Source organism: Phyllobates terribilis, unplaced genomic scaffold (assembly GCF_046119375.1).
Source record: "Phyllobates terribilis strain yellow unplaced genomic scaffold, ASM4611937v1 Scaffold_2__4_contigs__length_985480577, whole genome shotgun sequence".
NCBI classification, from domain to species: Eukaryota; Metazoa; Chordata; class Amphibia; order Anura; family Dendrobatidae; genus Phyllobates; species Phyllobates terribilis.
Window position 1 is genome coordinate 171,398,463 of NW_027362762.1, and position 17,409 is coordinate 171,415,871.

The 17,409-nt window shown below is 48.1% G+C and overlaps 1 protein-coding gene across 2 annotated transcripts in view; it reads right to left on the reverse strand.

Moving 5' to 3' along the window:
• The window catches only part of LOC141250834 (glycoprotein-N-acetylgalactosamine 3-beta-galactosyltransferase 1-A-like), an 88,192-nt gene extending 71,155 nt beyond the window's left edge, over positions 1-17,037 (reverse strand). For both annotated transcript variants that reach the window (XM_073670121.1, XM_073670117.1), the window contains exon 1: positions 16,888-17,037. The gene's annotated coding sequence lies outside the window, so the exon portion shown is untranslated. The remainder of the gene's footprint in view (positions 1-16,887) is intronic.
• Positions 17,038-17,409: the final 372 nt, after the last annotated feature.

The following is a 17,409-nucleotide window of genomic DNA, read 5'->3' on the forward strand; positions in this document are numbered from 1 at the left end:
AGTCAGAAGTTAGTTCAGTGAGTAGTGAGAAGTGAGTTTTAGAGCGTGCTGATGCTGCCGTAGTGAGGGCCCTGAGTGTGGCCGACGGGAAGGAGGAAAGGAGAGAGGAGTTGAGTGGGCAGAGGAGCGTACCAGGCTCACCCTGAAATATACACCGGACACCAGGTCCGCGCCTACAGGGTCCTTTACACCCAGTAGGGACCACAGGATTCCTGGAGGACTACAAGTCCCAGGTCGACCAACGCTGACTATTGTACCAGGGCTAGGAGTCACGGAGGCACCAGCGTCCAGGGAGAGTGATCTCCAAGAGAAGGCCCTACCACCATTTCAGCAGGTGCAAGAGAGAAAGAGAGACAGTAATAAAGCCAGGCCTAGCTCCAGGCAGGTCAGAAGCTTATCAAGTGAAAGCAACGGATCAGGAGGCCCTATACCCGCTCCCTGGGGAGAGTCCAGAAGTGCACCCTGCCTACCGAGTACCCTGGACCATACCTGCATCTACACCAGTAAAGGTACCGAAGCGAACCCCCGTGTGAGTGTCTGTCATTCCTCCCTGAATCGTCCTGGCGGTCTCTCCCCTGTACCACCATCCATTACCCCACACTGTCCTGAGGCCCGCTCCACCTGTGGGGAGCCGTTCCATCACAAGCTGCCCTACCATCTGCCTAAGAGGACTGCTCCGCAGCGGTGGCTCCCTTTAGCCGCACTCCACAGGTGGCATCACGAACACTTTACAAATCCACTATAAATAATTCCCCTTTTGGGTGACCGCCCTGGGCCACTTACCGGGCCAGCCACCATGATATCCTCCACCGGCATCCATAGAGGCGCGGCTGCTGAGTACCCCACGGCCCTGGGGGCGCGTCACCTTCTGGCGTCGCGAACAGGATTCCATGCCCATTGCCACGGGTACTGTGCGCCTTAAAGTACTGTAATACTCACTGTGGTGAAGTTTCCCGCCAATTTCCGCTGTTTCCCGCCATTGTCCGCCATTTTCCTGTCGCCGAGCAGGAAGAAGAGGGGCGTAACCGCGGGAAACCGAGAGGCGCGACTGTGAAAAGCGCGCGAAGCCCAGGAACACCCCGCCCCTGATGTCGAACCAGGAAGCGTCAGGAGTCCAGAGGACGCTCTGACGTCAGACGCGAGCGATGCAAGGTCCTGGAAGAAGACAGTCATCCGCGGAGCTGCGGCCTACCTGATAAGAAGTGAAGAAGGTAGGCTACGGTTTACTAGGGGGGCGCAACCATGGCCGACGACCAGCAAGCTGTCGGAGCGCTGGTTAACGCTCCTGATGCCCAACTTGCGCCCAGCGCTGCACAGCCCGGAGCGGCCGCCCCACCAACAGGGGTCGTGACTCCGTTGATACCCATGGCCCTGCCGTATATCCCTGGAGCAAAATGGCTTCCCCAGTATGATGGCAAACCAGACACCCTGTCTGCGTTCAAGAGAAAAATATGCGGTGTACTGGACATGTATTCTATGACTGGTAAGCAGAGAGCCGCTGTTGTGCTGGGACAATTGACTGGTGCCGCAGAGTGGGAAGTTGAAACCTGGCCAGCCGCAGACCAGGCATCAATATCCATTATATTTAAGAGACTGCAAACTGTGTTTGAAAACCGCACTGAGACAGATCTCCGGATGAGGTTCTACTACTGTGTCCAGCAACCTGAGGACAGTATCCGGGACTACTCCTGGAGCTTACAGAAAGCCTTGTGGGCCCTGAAACAGGTTAGTCCAGCCAGCATACAAGATGAAAATAAACTGTTGATGGAACAGTTCATCCGGGGGTTGAGGTCCCAGGAGGAGAGCAGAACTGTACGGTGGTGGGCTTTAGATCATCCAGACACCACCTTTGACACCCTCAAGGACATGGCTATTAAGGGTCTGCAGCCCCTGGAAACATCAGGGACTGCTATCCAGCGCTACCAGGGTGGGGCCACCCCAGTGACCGCAGCACACACCGCTCCTTCATTGACGGCTGAAACAAAGATGCAAACAGTGCCCCTTAGCGAGCTGGACAGCCTGCGCTCTGAAGTGTGTCAGCTAAGTAAAACCCTCGCCACTGTCCTGAGCACCCTGCAGCTACAGGAGGAGCCCGAGCCGGAAGGAAGGATTCTACTCGCTGACAGCCCTGAGGATGTCTCCTGGATGAGGAGGAGAAGGAGGACAACACCACCCCGTAGGAGGACAACGCCACCCCGGAGGAGGACAAGGCCACCCCGTGAGACGACCAATGACCAACGTCTCCCTCCAGGAGACTTCATCTGCTACCGTTGCCACAAGGCAGGCCACACAGCACAGAACTGTCCTTCAAACGAGCAAACCCTGGGGCCGAGGGCCGACACCCAGGAGTAAATCAACCAGGCCCATCAAGCTGGTACCACCGGTTCGTAGGAGGGAGGCCTTTCCTGTCCATCGTGCTGGACGGCATTGCTACACCTGCATTACTGGACACCGGCTCACAGGTAACCATCATACCTGATGCCCTCTACAAAAGGTACTGGTCCGTAGATGAACTCCGCCTGCCAGCCCCGAACCTCTCTGTGCATGCCTCTAATGGCCTTCCTCTTAACCTAGTCGGGGTTAAGGACATGACAGTGAAGGTGGGGAGAGTGGAGCTAAAGGACCAAGGACTAATTGACATAGAATCTAACCCTGGTGATACAGACTTGTATATGATAATTGGTACAAATATTGTTGGTAACTGTTTGGGAGAAGTGTTGTTTTTGCTCCAACAGATTGCTGACACTGCCAAACCAGGGCAGAGGAAGGTGCTCCAGAGAGAGATTCGAGCCCTCCTGTACCAGCAACAGGTAAAGCTTACAGGTGGTGAGATTGGTAATGTACGGGTGACAGACCCGATACCCATTGTGATTCTCCCAATGAGTGAGATGCTGATTTGGTGTAGGGCAGCAATAGGTCTCAAGGGACAGAACTACCAGGCAGTAGTGGAGCCCATTAGCTCGGAGCACAGACCTACACTCTTAACTGCTAGAAGGGGTAGTTGATGTATGCAATGGGAGGGTACCCATACGTCTCCTAAATTGTGAGGAGGAGGAAGTTAAATTACCAAGATATGCCACTGTTGCCAGGTGGTGTACTGTGAATGATGATGCCATACACCCAGTGGAATCCTCGACCCCACCAGATATGACTCGCCCCCTGGGCCGTGGGGTACCCGGAGCCGGGCCGGTAGACGCTGGGGTTGTAGTCACAGTGGCGGTGACCCGGTCCGTGACCCAGGGCGGTCAATCCAAGGGTAGTAGATGTATATAGGGGTTTTATAATGTCCGACTACGCCACCTGTGGAGTGCGGCTAATGAGGCCGCCCTGCGGAACAGTCCTCTGAAGCTGGTGGTTTGGCAGCGAGGGTGGTATAACTCCCCACAGGAAGAGTGTAGCTTCAGGTCAGTGTAGGTGGATGATGGTGGTTGCAGTGCAGGTAGTCAGTAAAGAACACAAAGTCCGTGTGATGCAGTCCCAAGATCTTTACTTACAGCTGTTGCAGTCCAAATTACAGGTACCAGAGCAATCTCCCCTGTCGTGCTGTGTGTACTCAGTGAGGGGCTCAGTCCACCCCCAGATAGCTCCAGAGTACTTAGCAGGACCCCCTTCTGTGTGTCCTTTCTCTGGCCTTCTCCCTGCACCTCACACCCAGTGACACTTCTATCCGGTATCCTCGGGCCTTGGCGGGCGACGTGTGTTCCGTCCCCTGGGTCCTATGTGGCTACCTTCTTAGTGAGACTGGTGTGAACTTTGGCCTGCAGTACATGAAATGCTGCAGCCTCCGGTTTCTAGTTGAGCCTTGCTGTTTCTCCGCTAGCTGAGGGACCGGTTCCCCTTATCTGGCCTGACCCCTCTACCTCCTGGTAGCAGCGGGCGTACGGGTGGCCTTCTGCACGGCCCGTACCCCTAGGGTCCCTTTGGTTCCTGAAGCCTTCCTGCTCCCACTCCTTTCTCCTTCAATCCTGGGCCTCACAGGCTAGGCCCGCCTCCGGAGCAGAGCTCATGCAGAGCCTCTGCTCCTGTCACCTTCCTCCTCTGACTGACTTAACTGAACTAAGATGGCTTCTTATTTATACTCTCCCTGTCATGTGCTCCCCTAAGCTGCTTTCTCCACCCACACCCACTACATAGGACCCTCCCGCCAGCTAGGGACCTGGGACTGTGCTCTCCCTTAGGAGCAATCTCGCCCTACCCCCACTGCGGGTATGTGTTGGATGCAGGTGTTAGGGTCCCGAGCTGTACTCCTTCCTTACCTGAGAGTGAGATACCACACCTCTGGGTGAGATGCAGTACCTCTGTGGCGACTGAACCCTCAGGGGTGCCACAGATACAGTGGAGGACAATGATTCCGAAGCTCAGCTGGAGGATTGATGTCAACAGCTCCATGTTGGGACTGACGCCACTCCTGTCCATCAAAAGCAAGGTGTACACAGGGTGGTCCAGGAATACAAACAGGTATTCAGCAAACACCCACTTGATTTTGGGAGGATTAAAGGGGTACAACACCATATACCCACAGGTGACTGTCCACCCATCAAAGAACGTTGCAAGCCCATACCACCAGCACACTACCAGAAAGCGAAGGAAATGTTGCATGACATGAAGACAGCAGGGGTAATAAGAGATAGCTGTAGCCCCTGGGCAGCTCCCCTGGTCCTGGTCAGGAAAAAGGATGGAAGCATGAGGATGTGTGTAGATTACAGGTAAACTGCATAACACATAAAGATTCATACCCTTTGCCCCGTATAGAGGAATCCCTGGCTGCACTAAAGTCTGCAAATTACTTCTCTACCCTTGACCTCACTAGTGGGTACTGGCAAGTAACAGTTGCTGAGGAGGACCGGGAGAAGACGGCCTTCACTACCCCGATGGGGCTCTGTGAGTTCAATAGTATGCCGTTCGGACTCTGCAATGCCCCTGGAACTTTCCAGGGATTGATGGAGTGCTGTTTGGGACACCGTAACTTTGAGACCGTGCCGCTATACCTGGATGACGTGATAGTGTACTCCAAAACGTATGAGGACCATTTGAAGCACCTGGCGGAGGTATTTGAAGCATTGTCCCGGTATGGGATGAAATTGAAGCCTTCTAAGTGCCACCTGCTCAAACAGAAGGTTCAGTACCTGGGGCACATCGTCAGTCCAGAAGGAGTAGCACCAGACCCAGAGAAAGTCACTGCCATCCAGAAATGGCCGGAACCAAAGAATCTCAAGGAGGTACGTCAGTTCCTGGGACTGATCGGGTTTTACCGGAGATTTGTAAAGGACTACACCAAGAAGGCAGCGCCTTTGCAAGATCACCTGGTAGGACAGTCCCACAGAGGCAAAAAAAAACCTTCCAGTGGGGTAAAGAGCAGGCTGAGTCCTTTGCAGTGATAAAAGAGATCCTGACTGGCGAAGAAATCCTGGCCTACCCTGATTACAGCCAACCTTTCCTGCTGTACACTGATGCCAGCAATGAGGGACTAGGAGCTGTGTTAAGCCAGAAGCAGTATGGCAAAGAGAAGGTGATTGCCAATGCCAGCAGGAAGCTTCATCCTACCGAGAGGAATAGCTCCTTCAAGTTGGAGCTCCTGGCCTTGGTCTGGGCCATCACTGAACGATTCAAGCACTACCTGGCCTCCACTAAGTTCACGGCCTATACCGACAACAACCCCTTGACACATCTAGAGATAGCCAAGTTGGGAGCCATGGAACAGCGTTGGATGGCCCGACTGTCAAACTATCAGTTCACCATCAAATACCGGGCAGGCCACAAGAACGCCAACGCCGATGCCCTATCCAGAATGCCTCACCAGTCGGACACTGAAGAAGAAGTGGATGACCTGGAGGAGATTGAGCTACCTGCCTTCCATAGATATGGGATGGTCCACGAGCAGCGCACCTCCAGGAGGTATTGTGGTAAGACACTAAACCCTTTACCTCATCACAGTTGGAAGGAGACCCAGGACAGGGACCCGGTTGTCAGTCGTATCAAGGAACTGATAACCCAGGAAGGTTCCTCCCTGGAGAAAGACGATCCTCCACAAGCCAAGCAACTGTGGAATGAGAGAAGCCGGCTGTTCATCTATAGAGAGAAGCGGTGCCGAAGGTATGTTAACCCTAGGACCCATGAGATGGTATGGCAGATCGTAGTGCCCAGGACAGACATCCAGATGGTGTTGGAGGCCTACCACGATTAAGCAGGGCACTTTGGCTGGAAGAAGCTGGAAACCCTCCTGAAGAGTCGGTTCTATTGGGTTGGAATGCGGAGTTCCATAGAGAGGTGGTGCCGGGATTGTGGACCCTGTAGCCTCAGAAGAAAAGACTACAGCAGCCAGAAAGCACCCTTGCAGTCCATGAAGACAACCCAGCCCCTGGAGATCGTCGCTCTGGATCACTTCAAGCTGTCACCCAGCAGGTCAGGCTACTCTTATGCTCTGACCATGGTGGATCGCTACTCCCGCTTCCTGGTGGTAGCCCCCGTCAAGGATCTGACAGCAGAAACTGCAGCAAGGCCTTTTTAAGCATACTTCTGCAGGCCCCATGGATACCCGGATAAGGTGCTGACGGATCAAGGCCCTGCCTTTGAAGCCGAGCTGTTCAAAGAGTTTCGCCATCTGTACGGGAGTAAGAAGATTCGGACTACGCCGTACCACCCTCAAACTAATGGTCTATGTGAAAAATTGAACAATATCGTCATAGACCTGCGGAAGACCTTACCTCGAAAAAAAAGGAATCAGTGGCCAGACAAACTATCTCACCTGGTAGATTTGTACAATCAAATACCAGTGAGTACCACCAATTGTACTCCAGCGTCCCTCATGAGAGCAAGACCCGGAAAGTTGCCCATGGACCTGGAGCTTGGAGTGGTAGAGCCAGAAGCAGACATGTCCACTGAAGACTGGGATATGACCCGGCAGGAGCAGTACAAGAGAGTACAGGCCTGTGTCGAAGACAGTCTAAATAGGGTGAGAGATAAGCAGGAAGCACAGTACAACAAGAGTGCACCCGCAGAACCCTTAACACCTGGAGAAGTTGTGCTGAAGCGAAAGACAAGAAACCACAAGCTTGACAACCAGTGGGAGAAAGAGCCTTACACTGTGTTGGATTCCAGGTTCGACAATAGAAAAACCTGTCTAATCAGTAAAGATGGAGTTAAGACAGTTGCAGCAGTCTCAAGAGACCATTTGAAGTTGTGCCCAGGTCTATTGAAGCCACAGGAAGAAATACCTCTTATAGTGACTGAAGAACCCAAAGAAGATGTACTCCATACTGTCTTAGGAGATTTCCCGGCAGATTGGCCTCAACTGGATGGAGCTGTAATAATACCTGTGATGCACTTCTACCAACAGCCAGAAGACCCTCCACTGCAAGGAAGACCTGTAAGTGCCCCAGAAGAGCCTGCTCAGGAAGAATCCCCGGAAGAAGGATCGCCAGTAGAAGAAGAGCCAGTAGGCCGAGTAACCAGTGTACTTGCCAGTCCCATCGAGAGGTTAAGACAGCTATACAATTTGCCCACACGTAGATCTGACAGGGTAGCAGACAGTGCAAACACAAACATCAACAACACCCCAGTACTACGTAGGTCAACACGCAGTACAAAAGGCCAGGTCCCTGCCAGGTATAAGGAATAAGTTAGAAATACCTGCAGTGTAAATAGTTACCCAGTTGGGTATTGCCTACTAATGTTTATTGTATAAACTGAAATACATGTGTTTACTTAGTTACCCGTCAGGGTATAAAAACTTGTAGGCTGAGTACTGTGAGCAGCCCAAAACTGTTCCTGTACATAGTTGCACTCCCTGGAGTGCCCCTTAAGAGACCACAGAACAAAAACCCGTTTGGCGTGGCCGAAGACGTGGTCCAGCACCTGGATCACTTATGCCCTGTAGCCACGCCCAGGGCCTACATTGAGGGTTTTCAGGCGGGTCCCTCATGTTCTTTCTTCGGTGAAATGGACACCAGGTTACGGGACTTACTGTAACTCTACTATTATTATAAGTGTTATTATTGTTATTTGTTAACCTGTTACAAAATGCTTCAGTCCAGGAGTACTGAATTGTACTAGGGGGGAATGTGGCGCACTGCTACGCACAGGTGCCACAGAACCCAGTAGGGTGCATGGGAGCCCGTTAGGGATATATATAGGGAGGGTGGAGCCAGGCAGCTCAGTCAGAAGTTAGTTCAGTGAGTAGTGAGAAGTGAGTTGGAGAGCATGCTAACGCTGAGAGCAACGAAGACGCAGCTTGTCTGTGCTGCCGTAGTGAGGACCCTGAGTGTGGCCGACGGCAAGGAGGAAAAGAGAGAGGAGTTGAGGGGGCAGAGGAGCGTACCAGGCTCACCCTGAAATATACACTGGACACCGGGTCCGCGCCTACAGGGTCTTTTACACCCAGTAGGGACCACCGGATACCTGGAGGACTACAAGTCCCAGGTCGACCAACGCTATTGTACCAGGGCTAGGGGTCACGGAGGCCCCAGCGTCCAGGGAGAGTGATCTCCAAGAGAAGGCCCTACCACCAGGTCAGCAGATGCAAGAGAGATAGAGAGACAGTAATAAAGCCAGGCCTAGCTTCAGGCAGGTCAGAAGCTTAGCAAGTGGAAGCAACGGATCAGGAGGCCCTATACCTGCTCACTGGGGAGAGTCCAGAAGTGCTCCCTGCCTACCGAGTACCCTGGACCATACCTGCATCTACACCAGTAAAGGTACCGAAGCGAACCCCCGTGTGAGTGTCTGTCATTCCTCCCTGAATCGTCCTGGCGGTCTCTCCCCTGTACCACCATCCATTACCCCACACTGCCCTTATGCCCGCTCCACCTGTGGGGAGCCTCAGAGGACTGCTCCGCAGCGGCAGCTCCCTTTAGCCGCACTCCACAGGTGGCGTCACAAACACTTTACAAATCCCCTATAAATAATTTCCCTTTTGGGTGACCGCCCTGGGCCACGGACCGGGCCAGCCACCGTGATAACCCCCCACCGGCATCCATAGAGGTCCGGCTGCTGAGCACCCCACGACCCTGGGGGCGCGTCATCCCCATACACATTAGATGTCTGTTGGCCAATCATTCGGAAAGCGACCATCTTGGCCATGTGTCCCATACATAGGAATGCTCATTCAACTGAGTGTCCCTGTGTTTTCTCTGAGAAAGCCACCGACAAACATCTCTTCTGACAGCTTATCTGTGACAGAACAAAGCTATCTGCATTCCAAAATCAGACATGTCCAACCAACCTCTCCCCCTGACAATCAGTCAGCCGGTGCCCACCTCACCCCCAAACACATTAGAGTGTCAGCCGAACCCGTCAATATTGGCAGATTTGGCCGACACCAGTCCAATATGTATTAGGGCTTAACTGTTCCAAACAAGCAGCCATAAACATAGGGTACATTTTCTAATTTCCTCCTGTACATTATAGAACTTGCATGCTCATTGACATTTATGCTTTATCTATATATATAATCGTCTTATCCCATCTGTCTGTCTGTCTGTCTTTCTGTCTGTCTGTCCAGGAAATCCTGCGTCGCTCATTGGTCCGGCCGTGGCCAATCAGCGACGCGGGATTTGAGAAAAAGATGGCGGCCGTTAGCGGCTCATCTGCAGGACGGAGGTCAGCGGCGATGCAGCAGGGAGATGACCGGCGCAAGGCGCTCATCTCCCGGCCGCTAGCAGCAGAAGGACCCCGACCGGCGGCGCTGCTGACCTCCATGCGGCTAGGGTGTCAAGGGAGGACCGGGGAGCGGCGCTGCCGGTCGGGATACTTCTGCTGCGAGCAGCCGCTCATCTCCCTGCTTCTCGCAGCGGAAGAAGCCGCACAGGCAGCGCCGCTCCCCGGTCCTCACCAATACGATTCCACTCCCCGGTCCTCACCAATACGATTCGCTGATTGGTCGCGACCTCCGGCCACGACCAATCAGTGATCTTGACGCAAAATTTAAACACCGCTGTGCTGATTGGTCGCGACTGCCAGCCGCGATCAATCAGCAATATTGGCGCCAAATTTAAACACCGCTCTGCTGATTGGTCGCGACCGTCGGCCGTGACCAATCAGCAATATTGGCGCCAAATTTTAACACCGTTTTGCTGAGTGTTCGCGGTCGCGACTAATCAGCGATTTTATTGCCAAATTTAAACAAGCTCTCCTGTCCTCACTAACACAGTTCGCTGATTGGTCGCGGCCACCACCCGCGACCAATCACCGATATTGCTGCCAAATTTAAACACCGTTTTGCTGATTGGTCGCAGTTGCCGGCCGCGACCAATCAGCGATTTTGGCGCCAAATTTAAACAACGTTCTGCTGATTGCGCCCGGTCAGACCACCATCTAGTAATACATAATCTTATTGACTACAGCACTTCCTCTAGGGCTAGGATATGGCACATTACGAGACTAGGCAAAACAAACCTCACAGTATTAAGCAATAGATATTGATTCCTCATCCCTTCAAAGTCCATCGGTATTTGAAACTCTGGAAAATCCCTTGGTTTTTCAGCTTCTCATTCAAACTTTTGAGTCTACTTTTAAATTTGATTGCAATATATAGACACAACTATAAGATAACATGCAGTGCTCAGTGTTGTTTTTTTCACAGCTTATTTTTGAGCATTTCTTGTTTAATTGTCTGTTGTTCTTTGTTATTTTCCTCTAAAATTCTGCCAGAATTCTGCTAAATTGTTTGTAAAGAGTCTATGGGAAATTATGAGAAAATGTACACACATACAACCACAGCACTTAGTTTTTTTGCCATTTTGGTGCACATTGTCAATGTTGTGTGTCATATTTATTATGTATTAGATACAATTATTTCATCCGTCAGATTTATTAATGTCATAAACTATTATTTATATGCAAAATATTGGTGAAAGTGAAGTCATTCAGGAGGCGTTAAAAGTACAAGAATAGTGTTCAATATATCTGGCTGTCTACTTTTAATCTGTCTATTAGTGATGAGCGAACGTGCTCGCCACTGATCAGTACTCGCCAGGCCAGCATCAGCAGGCTGTGCTGAAGCTAATATGCTTAGGTGACTAACTGTACAATGCTGAAGAGTTGTGGACAGCTCTGAAAGAGCAGGCAGATCGGTGGCTGACACCACTGACCCTACAGCCAGGCATGGTCGTGTGTGACAATGGCCGGAACCTGGTGGCGGCTCTGAGGCGAGGCGAGCTCACACACGTACCATGCCTGGCTCATGTGGTTAACCTCGTGGTTCAGCGGTTTTTCAAAACATACCCGGATCTGACAGATCTGCTTGTCAAAGTATGCCATCTGTGTGCCCATTTTAAAAAGTCAGCTACAGCTTCTTCAGTCCTTGCCATGCTTCAGCAGTGTTTGCAGCTTCCAGCTCACCGACTGATCTGAGATGTCCCCACGAGTTGAAACTCTAGATTGCAGATGTTAGGAAGGATTTGTGAGCAGAAGAGGGCAGTTGTTGACTACCAGCATCAACAAGGCCTCCACACAAGACCTCAGGAGAGGACATGGATATCAGACATATATACCATTCTCCAAAACTTTGAGGACTTCATCAAGATGGTGAGTGGCGATGACACCATAATTAGTGTCACCATCCCACTTCTCTGTCTACTGAAATGCTCTCTGCTCACAATTAAAGAGGATGCATTGCAGGCGGATCACGATGACATGGAGCAAGGAACCATGCAGGGTGATTCCACACAGCCCAGCCTCATCTCATCCGAACATGGATTGGGGGAGAATGACGAAGAGGAGGAGGAAAAACAGGAGCTAGTTTCCTGCGCTATAGATGGTACTACCAGCACAACTGTCATACCGTCTGTTCAGCGTGGATGACCTGAGGACAGGGAGGAGGAGGAAGAGGAGGAGGAGGATGTGGAGGAGAGCATGGTCAGTCGTTCTCTTGGTGAGGACACGGAAGTCTTGCCTCTTTGCAGTCTTGCACACATGGCTGAGTTTATGTTGCACTGCCTTTCCTGTGACCCTCGTGTTCAGTGACAGTCAATACTGGTTGGTGACACTTCTAGACCCACACTACAAGGAGAACTTTCTGTCCCTTATTCCCTTGCAGGACAGGCCTAATAAAATGGTGCAGTACGAAAAGGCCCTTGTTGCGGAATTATTTAAAAAATTCCCATCTGAAAACGCTGGTGGCGGAGGTCACAGTTCGTTGGACAACCAAGGAGTACAGGTGAGAGAGACACAAATGCAATCCAGTAGGGGAACACTGTCAAAGTTCTGGGACAGTTTTCTCAGACCCTCCCATCGCACAGGTCCTGAGGCACGGGGTACTCTTCCAAGGAGGGTAAAGTTTCGGAAAATGGTGAGGGAGTACCTTGCCGACCATACCAACACCCTCCAAAATTGCTCTGTGCCTTATAATTATTGGGTATCCAAGCTGGATACGTGGAATGAACTGGCTCTCTATGCCTTGGAGGTCCTGGCCTGCCCTGCCGCCAGCATTTTATCAGAGCGGGTTTTTAGTGCCGCTGGTGGAATTATAACTGATAAGCGCATCCGTCTGTCAACTGAAAATGCTGACAGGCTGACTCTTATAAAAATGAACAAGGGCTGGATTGGGCAAGACTTCTCAACACCACCGAATGATAGCAGCGTAACATAAACTCAAATACAGTCTTTTTTTTGGAAGGTCTAACTCTATTCCCATGCACTTCTGTCTTCACACTCCGACATGGGTATACACTTCCTGATTTTGTCTATTTGCTCTTGTCCTTCTCCTTCTCCTCATCCTCATCCTCCACATCCTCCTACATATCACCACCATAGCTACCATATCACCATATCTACGTTTCTTGCAAGGAACATTGGAGTTCCTCCAAATTTTTTGCAGCCGTTCCATTTACTGCATAGTCAAACAGTATGGGAGACCCACTTCCTTCCTAATAATGGGAACATTGTTTTCAGGAGGCCCTCCGACCGCTACGTCTCTTGCAAGGGACACTGGAGTTCCTCCACATTTTTGGCAGCCGTTGCATTCACTCCATAGGCAAACAGTTTGGGAGACCCACTCCTTTTTAATGGGAACATGTCTTACTTATTACTGTAGCCAAGCTCCATGTGTCTTTAAATTGATAGTAAGGTTTTTCCTACATTTTGGCAGCCGTTGGACTCACTGCATACCCTATAACTGTATAGCAGACCCTCTCCTTTCTAATGGGAACATGTCATACTCGTTACTGTAGCCCAGCTCTATGTGTCTTTAAATTGTTAGTGGGGTTTTTCCCAAATTTTGGCAGCCCTTGCAGTTACTGAATACGCAATAACAGTATAGGAGATCCACTCTTTAATAATGGTAACAGCAAAGCACAGCCGACTGCTGGCACTTTAAGAATAGTAAGGCTGTAAAAATAATTTTTGTGACTTTCATAATCCCTCCTTCATAAATGAAACAGGATGTCTCTGATGATGTTTCACACACCACATGGCCAGATAAGGTTGTAAAATGTTAAAATGACATTTCCCGATGAATGCATTTGTCACGGTTGAAAGCAATGCAAAAGTGCAAAAACGCATCAAAAACGCTACGTGTGAACATAGCCCAAAGGGTGAAGGAGCATTTTTGGTTTTGGTTATTTTTTGCCTTATATACAAGTCATTATCCCGGAAAGGATGTTCCTTAACATATTTCCCAGGAAAATCTATTTTGTTTTCGTTTTTGTAGGTTTTTTTGTGAGTCTGTAAAAGTGGCATAATACCTCTGACAACATTGTTGACAGCTGTGACCTGGGAGTCAGAAATGCTTCCAGGGTTCTTCCCCATGCTGATCCCATGTCATTGAGCACTGTTCCCAACGATTTGGGCAATTTTTAGGCCCCCTGCAGACCGTCGGGAGTGGGGGGCCACCGGAAAAATGCTCGAGTTTCTCATAGACTTATATTGGGCTTGTTTCTCGGACCGAACACTCGAGCATTCCAATTTGCTCGACCCGAACAACAAGTACCCGAGCATTTTAGTGCTCGCTCATCACTACTATCTATTTTACACTCAAAAAAAATTTGGTGAATGACCATGAAAATAAATATTAAAAATATAATTTTTTTGATACACAAAGATAAAATAGATATATAAAATGGTGAGGAGCAAAAAACACAATAGAAACTTCACGAAGAAATGTAGCAGAGAAAAGAGGGGGGAGGGGAGTTGTATAAATAGTGTTATATTCTTTGAAAGAAAATATACAGTACAGACCAAAAGTTTGGACACACCTTCTCATTTAAAGATTTTTCTGTATTCTCATGACTATGAAAATTGTACATTCACACTGAAGGCATCAAAACTATGAATTAACACATGTGGAATTATATACTTAACAAAAAAGTGTGAAACAACTGAAAATATGTCTTATTTTCTAGCTTCTTCAAAGTAGCCACCTTTTGCTTTGATGACTGCTTTGCATTCTCTTGATGAGCTTCAAGAGGTAGTCACCGGAAGTAGTCTTCCAACAATCTTGAAGGAGTTCCCAGAGATGCTTAGCATTTGTTGGCCCTTTTGCCTTCACTCTGCAGTCCTGCTCACCCCAAACCATCTCGATTGGGTTCAGGTCTGGTGACTGTGGATGCCAGGTCATCTGGCGTAGCACTCATCACTCTCCTTTGTCAAATAGCCCTTACACAGCCTGGAGGTGTGTTTGGGGTCATTGTCCTGTTGAAAAATAAATGATGGTCCAATTAAACGCAAACCGGATGGAATAGCATGCCGCTGCAAGATGCTGTGGTAGCCATGCTGGTTCAGTATGCCTTCAATTTTGAATAAATCCCCAACAGTGTCACCAGCTAAGCACCCCCACACCATCACACCTCCTCCTCCATGCTTCACGGTGGGAACCAGGCATGCAGAGTCCATCCATTCACCTTTTCTGCATCGCACAATGACACGGTGGTTGGAACCAAATATCTCAAATTTGGACTCATCAGACCAAAGCACAGATTTCCACTGGTCTAATGTCCATTCCTTGTGTTCTTTAGCCCAAACTTGTCTCTTCTGCTTGTTGCCTGTCCTTAGCAGTGGTTTCCTAGCAGCTATTTTACCATGAAGGCCTGCTGCACAAAGTCTCCTCTTAACAGTTGTTGTAGAGATGTGTCTGCTTCTAGTACTCTGTGTGGCATTGACCTGGTCTCAAATCTGAGCTGCTGTTAACCTGCGATTTCTGAGGCTGGTGACTTGGATAAACTTATCCTCAGAAGCAGAGGTGACTCTTGGTCTTCCTTTCCTGGGGCAGTCCTCTTGTGAGCCAGTTTCTTTGTAGCGCTTGATGGTTTTTGCAACTGCACTTGGGGACACTTTCAAAGTTTGCCCAATTTTTCGGATTGACTGACCTTCATTTCTTAAAGTAATGATGGCCACTCGTTTTTCTTTACTTAGCTGCTTTTTTCTGCCATAATACAAATTCTAACAGTCTATTCAGTAGGACTACCAGCTGTGTATCCACCAGACTTCTGCACAACACAACTGATGGTCCCAACCCAATTTATAAGGCAAGAAATCCCACTTATTAAACCTGACAGGGCACACCTGTGAAGTGAAAACCATTTCCGGTGACTACCTCTTGAAGCTCATCAAGAGAATGCCAAGAGTGTTCAAAGCAGTCATCAAAGCAAAAGGTGGCTACTTTGAAAATCCTAGAATTTAAGACATATTTTCAGTTGTTTCACTTTTTTGTTAAGTATATAATTCCACATGTGTTAATTCATAGTTTTGATGCCTTCGGTGTGAATGTACAATTTTCAAAGTCATGAAAATACAGAAAAATCTTTAAATGAGAAGGTGTGTCCAAACTTTTGGTCTGTACTGTATATAAATATTAGTCTATGTATATAGAGATATAGCAAAAAGGTGTATAAAAATGTATAAATAACAGTACAAAATAGTATTAAATAATAAACAATATTTGTATAAATACACTGCATATATCAAACCTCAGACATACCATATAACAGAAAGTAATGCATAATGTAAAACCAAATTTATGATACAATATGTGCCTTTGTAATAAATAACTTGCATTTTTTGCCTGGCTTTTATCCTGTCTAACTTTAGGACAGTAATAATATTAAATTTTCCCCCAATAATCAACATCACAATCATTGGCTGTACTCATTGACGATAGCCAGAATCATGTACCTTAGAATGTAATATATCTACAGGTGTCATTCCCCTTGTATGAATTCATATTATACTTAGCTCAAAATGTGTAACCAATCTTTTGGATTTAAAGCTTTTTTTCAATCTGTCCTCTACGAAAATAGAGATAAAAATTGCTTTTACCAAGGCTTAGATAAAAACCTTCTTTGTTTGTCAAAATTTTTTCTTAGGCTAAAGCACTGAAGCTAGATATTTTTTGTTATTTTTGTTGTTAGAGGTCCATTTTATTTTTTTTTCAAGTCAGTAATAGATCTGCTATCACAAAAAGTATGCTTTTAAGGATTATTATATTATATCTACATGTTGTCCTTTTGGTACACTCCTCTTGCACTAGCACATAAACTATTTATACAATATTTTTATCCATTGTTCTGGCTCAACTCTATGGAGCCATTTTTCAAGCTATTCCACTATGCTAATATAACCAGTATCCCAACATTATGGAGTCGATAAACTAAACCCAGCAAACAGTTGCTTAAAAACTTCTAATGTGGTTATTTGACCACGTTGTTTGAGACCATCTCCAACATCTAAAAATTACTTTAAAAATGTGATATAGGACAGTCTATGTAAGTTTTGAATGATAAGAAAAAAAAATCACAATAGCACAAAATAATATAACATATAAAACACTGTAGATAATCTCAACATATTTCCCTTGCTAAATTCTTTGTCTTGAACAAAAGGCAATTTATGAGGATTAAAAGTTTTTATCCAATTCCCAAGTTCTCAAATCCCTGAAAATACAGGACAGATAGTACTTACATTCTCTCCTGACAGGTGTCTAGGGAAATTCGGATGTGAGCTATGGAAACCAGGAATCAATTACCCTGCGTTTACCTTTCTCACTGGATGTATCCAGATCCTTCCTTAGATACTACAGAAGTGACTTTCCAACCAGCTGTCATAGAGAATAGCTATGTCATTTTCTGAGAATAACACACCCAGTATAGAGCTCAGGTGTGTAAAGATGCTTGAAAAAATAAATGACGTGAAAAAAGGTTTGTAGTGAGTGAATCATACCTGCCAGTATGTCTATCTAATATATAAAGCTGAATGTGTGTGTGTGTATGTATGTATGTATATATGTGTGCATGTATGTATGTGTGTGTGTATGTCCGAGATTGGCATCTGCACCGTCGCAGCTACAGCCACAAAATTTTGCACAGTCACACGTCTGGACCCCGAGAGCGTCATAGGCTATGTTGTCAGGCGAAATTTTAACCCTGCGTGTTCCAATTCACCAAACAATTTTGCCCCTATCTACATAATGGGGAAAAAGTGAAA